This window comes from Alligator sinensis, unplaced genomic scaffold (assembly GCF_000455745.1).
Source record: "Alligator sinensis unplaced genomic scaffold, ASM45574v1 scaffold611_2, whole genome shotgun sequence".
NCBI classification, from domain to species: domain Eukaryota; kingdom Metazoa; phylum Chordata; order Crocodylia; family Alligatoridae; genus Alligator; species Alligator sinensis.
The window spans coordinates 605,915-612,856 of record NW_005841869.1 but is presented as its reverse complement, the minus strand read 5'-3'; the positions used below and the strand labels follow the sequence as shown (position 1 = coordinate 612,856).

At 48.0% G+C, this 6,942-nt stretch overlaps 1 long non-coding RNA gene across 1 annotated transcript in view; it reads left to right on the top strand.

Annotated features, from left to right (window-relative positions):
- Nucleotides 1-2,185: 2,185 nt before the first annotated feature.
- The window catches only part of LOC102382207, a 9,187-nt gene continuing 4,430 nt past the window's right edge, over nucleotides 2,186-6,942 (top strand). Inside the window, exons 1-2 of the long non-coding RNA XR_323029.1 lie at nucleotides 2,186-2,212; nucleotides 5,801-5,956. This is a non-coding gene — a long non-coding RNA (uncharacterized LOC102382207). The remainder of the gene's footprint in view (nucleotides 2,213-5,800; nucleotides 5,957-6,942) is intronic.

Genomic DNA, 6,942 nt, shown 5'->3' with positions numbered 1-6,942 from the left:
CTTAAACTGTCTGGGCCTCAGTTTACCTGTCAGTAAAATGGGGATAGTATTTATTTTTTCCTTATAAAGGCATTGTGGGGACTGTAGTTAGAGATGAATTAATCTGTGAAAGGCATACCACAGATTCAATTGGTAAATGTGATATAGAGCAGCATTTTTTCTCTCTTGTTAAACATTATGGGTTAGAGGCTAAGCAAGTGCAAATCAGTGGTGCCTCAACAGAATGATGCTGTTTTACACCAGCTGAGGATCTGGCCCAAGACAGAATTGGTCCAAACAGTTGTTGATCCCAGGTCACATCTCAGATCTGTCCCCTTTCCTCTGTTCCCTGCGTGGGTACAAACTAATCACCATTCTCCCAAATGGATTCGGCAATCCTAAAAGTCAACACTAGCCTCTGCTGAGTGTTTGGGGTTCAAAATCTGCCATTCAAACAGTACGCTCAGTGAAATTGCACACTTTGGTTTTTCCTTTCCCTTCCATGAGGCTGCAGGAGTGCAAATAGATTGGTTCATGCCATCTAGCAATGAAGGCTCTTCCCCAAACAATTGTGTGAACCACACAGTCACCAACAGATGTCAAGAAAAAGAGCTTGAAACCACAGTGTGGTCAAATCATGACCCACCTTTGCAGTGAGATCCCGCTCTTGTGGCTGGGTTAGCTCCAGTGGTAACATTATGCACCTTGGCTGAATCTCTCCAGGAGACACAGGGCAAAAGACCTTGATCTGACCAAAGATCAGGTCCTCAGACTTGGCCATCTGGGAAGTGGCCCCAAAATGTTTGGTCTCTATTTTAGTCTTGTTTTGTACACAATATGCACAAAAGATGCTTTAGTCCTTAAGGAGATAAGAATCTTTATGTAACCCATTTTTCCTTAACACTAAGTCCTTTGTCAGGATTAAGGCATCCTGAAACATCTGTACAGGCTTGGGTGGCAGATGTATGGGGAAAAAAAGTGGACTAAAATAACAGAATATTAACCTACTAAATGAGGTATTAAAATATATAGAAAAAATAACCGTTTTGTATCCTTAGTTACCACATATTCCTGATACCCCGACAATAATGCATACAAATCATAGCTGTGTGCACTCTGAAGGCTTTGGAGCACTTTTTCTACATGGTTGCTATTCCCGTGCTATCCACGGGAGAGCTGAAGTGTAGCTGCCAGGGGCTAGGGACCAGCAGGAGCTGTCCCCGTTGTGTTTGAGCAATATTTTACTTCATGGGGAAAGTTGGTTCCAATTGCAAAGCCCCTCTCTGCCTAAAACAAGTACGTGGTCTGTCTCTTTGGTACTGGCATACATGGCCCTTGGGGGAGAGAGACAAGGCGGCATCCTCTGAATCTAGCAGGCGTGCACAGACGTAGGATGGAGGAGTGAGGAAGAAATATCTGTGCTGCTAGGACAGGGAAAACAGACTGGTCTTCAGAAGCCCAGGGGCTGAGCCAGGCCTGCCTGCTGCCAACCGGGCCAGCCGCTTTTAGCATGAACACAGTGCAGTGAGGCCCACAGCCAGGAGGGGAGGGAACAGGGAAGGTGTTGTCCATAGTGCTTCATTTCTATGCCAGCTTTGCTGTGCCCATGGTTTGTAGTGGGACAGACTCCCAAGGCCACAAGTCTCCTTGGTGAGCAACCCTGCACGCCCCAGAGACAGGGTGCCTCAGCACCTTGTGCCAGGGGTTACCAAGCCATGCCTAGGCACCTAGTGCTCCTGTCTACACTCCTGAGCCTGGGAGCACCGAGTCTCTCTCCTCCCCACTCACATGCCCAGCAAGCACCACAGTCATGGTGGCTTCATGGCTTCACTGCCATGAAGGAGGCAGTGTCACCAACTTAGAGCAGCCCTGGGTGAGCACCAAGATGCATGTCAGAGATCAAGACGCTCCAGAAGCAGGCTCAGGGTTGTGCTATGCAGGCTCCTCTGTTTAACTTCCAGGCTTTGGGGAAGTTGCCCCTTGGGTTCACCATGGAGGTGACGCAGACATGTCATCAGAAATAGTCCCTCCCCAAAAAGCTGGGAGAGGAAAGGTATTTACTGATACTCTCCTGTTTACAGAAGTGGAATGCAGAGATGAGGTGACTTGCCCAAGGTCACAGAGAGGCAGTGGCAGAGCCTGGAGTGATGTCCTGCTCTCCTGAGTAGCAGCACATTGCCTTCATCACAAGACTCCCATACTTCCCCATACAACAGGAAGCCAGCCTCTTCTGGTAAGTTTGGTGGCAGGTCTTCCCAAGGCAGCCATGTGCTTTCGCAGCTGTCCATCAGGAAATTTAGGGCAACTGGTTTAAGAAGCCATGCATAACGCCTCTAGACAGCAGGAACTTCATTTAAATTTATTCAATACTACTTAAAAATCAGTCCTTTGTATGAAGCAGATTGATGGACAGGCGGTGCAGATGTGTGGTGGGTGTGTGTTCACTGGAAGAGCGAGGAACTTTTACCCTATCTTGATTAATCTCGAGATGTTAAGTCTTGGGCAAAGGGAATCTCTGTTTTATTATGAGGTCAGATGGTGACAGCAGCCTTGGCATGGCACACATTGTGCAGAGTTTATATTTAAGGGGTCATACAAACCCATCTCAGAGTTTGCTTTGGTGGAGAGCATGTGCCCAGCAGGATAAACTCCCCAGCAATAATAACTTTTTGCATTTATCCAGAACTTTGCATCGAGGTGAATCAAAGCCCTTTACAAACCAGGTCACAACGTAAACCAGGGCCAGAGTGGAGACAAACTGAAGCCAAGAGTCCTGACTTTCAGACCCAATTCTTGTCATTGAGCCAGTCTAAGGAGTTCATAGTTTCCATTTCAGGTGCTATATAATATCCTGATAGCAGCTCTCACAGTTCTGTCACTGTCTCCCTGCGCAGAGGAGAAACCTCTCCATCTTTTTGGTCTCTCTCTCAAGTCATTCTTGACTATACCCTATAGAAATACTGAAATCTCAGAGCACTTCACAAAAGAAGATAAGAGTATTTTCATCCCCATTTCACACCTGGAGAAACAAGTGAAGGGATTACTCAACATTACCCAAGTCATCAGTACAACGCAGGCTGAAACCTGGGCCTTCTCTTGCCTAGCTTTCTATGAAAAGAGAGATGAGTAATATTCACCTCATCCCTTTCTCAATGCCAATGTGTTGTCTGGAGAAAGTGGTGGGTCCAGAAGACTCCTCCGTCCTTCTGGAGGGCAATCTCCCTGCCTTTGCTCCCCATAATTATGGTATTGCTGCACTCCTGCGTTATAAATAAAATGCGTGAAGTTAACCACCAGCTTGCAACATCTAGCTGGATTTCCCAGGGTAGCTTAAGCAGCGGAGAAGATGTGATGTCTTTACTGCTTGACTCATTGCCTGGCCCTGAAAGGTCACCGAGCCCCCGGCGCTGCCCCCTAATGTATTGCAAGGAAAGAATAATACGTTTAAAATTTTTCAAACTTTACAACCCAGAGACAAGCCGATAAAACGAAACATTTTTAGAGGCATGAGGGGCTTCTTTATGGAAGTGACTCAGTCCCACCGCACGCCCCCTTCCCCTTTGCTGAATCAGCCAGGAGAATCATTTTGAGCTATATGGGTTGTCAGTCAGGCCAGCCTAATGTTCTTCCTGGTCAATAAACTCTGTGCTGGCTTAAGGGTGGGGGTTCAGTTTATATATTCGATGTACATTATTTTTCTACCCAGCAAAAGAAAAAAAACCAGGCAACAATAGAAGATACAGCATGCAATATCCTGTATTCTCAGCCAATACCTTAAATGCCTGAGACTAAACTAGAGTTAATATTTGTAAAGCACTTGGAAGATGGAAAGTGCAATCGAGCACTCAGCATTATTCATTATGATGACTTAGCTGGGAAATTAAAAGTTACCTGGGGAGAGTCTGTGTGGAACATGGACAATCATGTTTATGGCCTCTGCTCTGCTGTTTCCCCTCACCCACTCCCCTCCAATCTTGTATGTCTGGCATGCTCTCTTCTACGGCTGACATCAGGAGAAAACTCCTCTCCCTGCCAATGCTGTTTGTCCTTCATTTAAAGAAGTGAGACATTCAAGTGCCTTTGCTTCCACAAAAGGGGCTTTTCTTTCCAATACTGAGGAGCTGGAGAATGGGACAAGTAATACCTACCTTGTAGAGGGGCTGTGCAACCTAGAGTGAGCCGCTGAGCTGCTCTGTGCCTCAGTTTCCCCAAGTAAAGGGACTGCAAGGGCTTCTTAAAGCATGCTGTGATCCTCAGCTAAAAGGGGAAAAATAACTGTCCTGCCAGTTGTGGTCTTGAGTGCCCAGCACCCCCAGATTTATACTGACCAACTGGAGGAATGTGTCACTCGTGGTCTCCTGTGCCCCTGTTACACTCCCAGTGCAAGGAAGGATGTAGCACTGAACCCATGCACGTGGGCCTCAGCTGCATGGATTTCAGCTCAGTCATCCCCCTGGTGCCAGCCCCTGGCATGGACAGGGTGGAATGGTGCAAGCTACAATTCACATGCATGAAGTTCAGTCCTCTGAAACCACCCCGGGCTGAGTCGTGGTTCATAGCAGCTTGTTGTTGGCACTGCTGTACTTGTGCCAAAGCCTAGCAATGGCCAACCAGCCTGTGAAGCAGGCAAGTAGTCACATTTCTCCTCCATCCAGATGCCACACCAATAAAACCCCGCTAGGCCTAGGGTCTCCCCTGCGGTCGGCTACGGGTGAACCTCCGAGCCTGGTGCTGCTCTGCCAACAGGCTGCTGCCAAGTGGAAATTTCAGGAGGAAACAAAAGTACTCATGGCATTTTAGTACCAGTGAAAAGCCAAGGGGTTGGGAGCACAGCCACCCCCCCCGCTCCAACCACCTGCCACAGACTCTGCGGACACTTATCTGCGCACACATTCCTAGACGGACCCAGGCAGCCACAGCCTAGCTGTTTGGGCAGAACAGGGAGATGTGGAGGAGTGACTTGAGGAAACTGGAGGGGAAGCTGATGCTATTGCTCATTAGAAGAAGCCTTATTGGTACCTGAAACACAGCAACCTGCCTGAAAAAGTGCCTTTGACCTAAGGGAAGAGAAATTCCCAGACTTATATTCTTTTCCCTCCCCAGACCTTAGACTGAGAGTAAGCCGTCTGCCCTGGGAGCCTGCTGCCAGCTGGCTGGCTCCTGAGATCCTCTCTGCTAATCAGATAGCGCTGTGTGCTGCTCGTTACCTTTGACGGCTCTGTATAGATGGATGGAGGGAGGGAGCTCTCAGTGATTGCTTTCCCAATGACTTTGCCAATACTGCCAATCAAACCTGATTCAGAAGAAAGCCTGGGGAGATTTTTGGCAGTCTCCAAAAATAACGGTGCGATGCCTTGGCCAGTTAGAGCACAATGTTAGCAACCTCTTCTATACCCTGCTCCCACCCTCGCCTTCAGGGATCTATACAGGCCCATCAGCCAGCTCCCCTCTTCCAGCCATCTAACACCATTAGTGTGATTACTAGAGGTCGGAAAGTTCAAACGAAAATGTCAATTTTCATTTGGAAGAATGGTCCCATTTTAGGAGCGAAAGGATTTTTTTTCTTCTAACGGGCCCCCTGACTGTGAAATCATTGCTCCCCAAAGACTTGCAAATTTCCGGCTGACGAAAGGTGCCAATAGCTGCTTGAGCCAATAAAAAGATTAACAAGGGTCACTGTTGCTTTGCTCTTTCTCTGTACGCAAAGGCTCTGGGGCCTATTTTGTAGATATTAACCATTGCCTTTTCCTTCCGAATGTTCATCATTGGGATTTTGGTCTTTATGGATTTATTGACAGGATCCTATCATTAATCTTTCCAGCATAAAGCCAGCTCATGGGTCACCCCGGGTTACAACGCTACTTCATACATGAGAATGTAGCCAGATGAGTTGGAACACAGGAAACAGAGAGAATAGAAGTAATATGCTGATTATTTCCCTCTCCCTCTGATTGACTGCCTACCTCTCCGCGAACAGGTAGGCCGGCATGCCGTATCCAAAAATTCAAGGCTGTTTATCTGTTGGGGAAGCCCTTTTCCCCAGTGGTGTCAAATGGACTTTTGTCATTGATTTAGAAGAGCCAAGATTGTATCCGTAAGGGTGCAATATCGGGTTCAGGTTTCTGAGGATTGAAAGAGCTCAGGCAGGCTTGCTGAGTTGGGTGTGAGTCTGCCTCTATTATATCTCAGCTTAGAGAGTGCAAAAAAGCAGTGCAGGAGGGGATGGACACATGGATGGATGGACAGATAAAGGAACATGGTGTTTCCACTAGTATAATCACTATGGACAAGATTTTGAAAAACAGATGTTAAATATGTGTCTCAATTTTCAGCTCAAGACACCTCGCAACAGGCTTCATTTGTACAGGTGCAGGTGCCAGAAGCACCAAGAAGGTCTAGGCCCTTTGAAAATATCCTCCTATGTTCCTAGCATACTAGGGTAGGATTGTCAAGGGGCCTCTAGGCCTTGGAATGATACTCCCCTGGCTCAGGTGCTTTTAAAATATTCAGCTGTTGCTTTTAGCTAGGAGAGAGGCACAAGTCTTGAGTGCTGACTTAGAGGGGGTGGCAGAATGGACCCCTTTCCACAGGAGACTTTGCCATGACCAGCAGCATATTTGGGGAGGATGGGGGTGGAATGATGCCCCTCTTCCCTGCCCACCCCAGGAAGGCTTGGCCATGGGAGGCACAGCTCTACATCGGCGGAGGAGAGTAAACAGGGCACTGGGGGCAGCCCCCGAGGAGCCCATGCTGGTATCTGAGTGAGGAGAGCTGGGGCAGGTAAGACTCTCCTTCCCCTCCAGGTCTCCAGCGCAGCGTAATTCCACCCCCATCACCACCTCTGCCTTGGGCATGGAAAGAGCTCACTGCACCTGTGCATTTAACTTTGCTGGAGATGCCAGTCCAAACTGGAGAGGCCACTTCAAGAGGCTGTGATGTTCACACGCAAGGGTGGGCATCACA